The sequence below is a fragment of the Culex pipiens genome, chromosome 1 (genome assembly GCF_016801865.2).
Source record: "Culex pipiens pallens isolate TS chromosome 1, TS_CPP_V2, whole genome shotgun sequence".
NCBI classification, from domain to species: Eukaryota; Metazoa; Arthropoda; class Insecta; order Diptera; family Culicidae; genus Culex; species Culex pipiens.
Genome location: NC_068937.1, coordinates 139,151,222 through 139,153,817, shown reverse-complemented (window position 1 = coordinate 139,153,817; position 2,596 = coordinate 139,151,222).

Below are 2,596 nucleotides of genomic sequence, written 5' to 3'. Positions count from 1 at the left end.
CGCCCCTAGGATTTAAAAAATTGTATTAAAATTCTCAATATGAAAATTTGACTGGAGGCGCCCCTACGACTTAAAAAAATGTATTGAAATTCTCAATATGAAAATTTGACTGGAGGCGCCCCTAAGACTTAAAAAAATGTATTGAAATTCTCAATATGAAAATTTGACTGGAGGCGCCCCTACGACTTAAAAAAAATGTATTGAAATTCTCAATATGAAAATTTGACTGGAGGCGCCCCTACGACATAAAAAAATGTATTGAAATTCTCAATATGAAAATTTGACTGGAGGCGCCCCTACGACTTAAAAAATTGTATTGAAATTCTCAATATGAAAATTTGACTGGAGGCGCCCTTATGGCTGAAAAAAAAATTGAACAGGGGTGTGCTTATGGGTAGATTTGAGTAGATGACATCTACTCAGCTGTTTGCTTAAATTTATTTATTTTTTAAGGAAAAATATTCAAGTTAAACGATATTTTTGACCATAAAAGGGCTTGCACCAAGTTTCACCAATTTCTTGGCTCAATTTTGAAGCGCCCTTTTCTTTTTTTCAAGTCATATGCACTCTTTCTGGAAAGTCAACCAAACATTTCAGTGTTTCAAGGTAGTGCTGTCGCAGTCTGTCGCAAAGTCGCCAAGTCGAGGAGCGATATTTTTTAAATTAAGTTTGTCTGAAGGCGCCCCTAGGATTTAAAAAATTGTATTAAAATTCTCAATATGAAAATTTGACTGGAGGCGCCCCTACGACTTAAAAAAATGTATTGAAATTCTCAATATGAAAATGTGACTGGAGGCGCCCCTACGACTTAAAAAAATGTATTGAAATTTTCAATATGAAAATTTGACTGGAGGCGCCCCTACGACTTAAAAAAATGTATTGAAATTCTCAATATGAAAATTTGACTGGAGGCGCCCTTATGGCTGAAAAAAAATTGAACAGGGGTGTGCTTATGGGTAGATTTGAGTAGATGACATCTACTTAGCTGTTTGCTTAAATTTATTTATTTTTTAAGGAAAAATATTCAAGTTAAACGATATTTTTGACCATAAAAGGGCTTGCACCAAGTTTCACCAATTTCTTGGCTCAATTTTGAAGCGCCCTTTTCTTTTTTTCAAGTCATATGCACTCTTTCTGGAAAGTCTACCAAACATTTCAGTGTTTCAAGGTAGTGCTGTCGCAGTCTGTCGCAAAGTCGCCAAGTCGAGGAGCGATATTTTTTAAATTAAGTTTGTCTGAAGGCGCCCCTAGGATTTAAAAAATTGTATTAAAATTCTCAATATGAAAATTTGACTGGAGGCGCCCCTACGACTTAAAAAAATGTATTGAAATTCTCAATATGAAAATTTGACTGGAGGCGCCCTTATGGCTGAAAAAAAATTGAACAGGGGTGTGCTTATGGGTAGATTTGAGTAGATGACATCTACTTAGCTGTTTGCTTAAATTTATTTATTTTTTAAGGAAAAATATTCAAGTTAAACGATATTTTTGACCATAAAAGGGCTTGCACCAAGTTTCACCAATTTCTTGGCTCAATTTTGAAGCGCCCTTTTCTTTTTTTCAAGTCATATGCACTCTTTCTGGAAAGTCAACCAAACATTTCAGTGTTTCAAGGTAGTGCTGTCGCAGTCTGTCGCAAAGTCGCTAAGTCGATGCGCGATCGCTGCGCGATGGTTTGTTGTTTGTTTTATTTAAATTTAGCTTTGTCACTCTTGCGATGCATAAGTTTTTTTTTTATTTAACTAAATGATTTTTGGTTGTTGTGCTCACGCAACTATATGATTCCCCAAGAGCGAGAGAAGCCAACTCGCTCACCAAAATGTATCAAATTTGGACCAATGATTTCAAATGAGCAGTTCTCTAGGATTTCGGTCATTCGATTTTTTTTGTATTTTTTAATCCGACTGAAACTTTTTTGGTGCCTTCGGTATGCCCAAAGAAGCCATTTTGCATCATTAGTTTGTCCATATAATTTTCCATACAAATTCGGCAGCTGTCCATACAAAAATGATGTATGAAAATTCAAAAATCTGTATCTTTTGAAGGAATTTTTTGATCGATTTGGTGTCTTCGGCAAAGTTGTAGGTATGGATACGGACTACACTGGAAAAAAATAATACACGGTAAAAAAAATTTGGTGATTTTTTTATTTAACTTTTTATCACTAAAACTTGATTTACAAAAAAACACTATTTTTAATTTTTTTTATTTTTTGATATGTTTTAGAAGGCATAAAATGCCAACTTTTCAGAAATTTCCAGGTTGTGCAAAAAATCACTGACCGAGTTATGATTTTTTTAATCAATACTGATTTTTTCAAAAAATCGAAATTTTGGTCGTAAAAATTTTTCAACTTCATTTTTCGATGTAAAATCAAATTTGCAATCAAAAAGTACTTTACTGAAATTTTGACAAAGTGCACCGTTTTCAAGTTATAGCCATATTTAAGTGACTTTTTTGAAAATAGTCGCAGTTTTTCATTTTTTTAAATTAGTGCACATGTTTGCCCAGTTTTGAAAAAAATATTTTTGAAAAGCTGAGAAAATTCTCTATATTTTGCTTATTTGGACTTTGTTGATACGACCTTTAGTTGCTG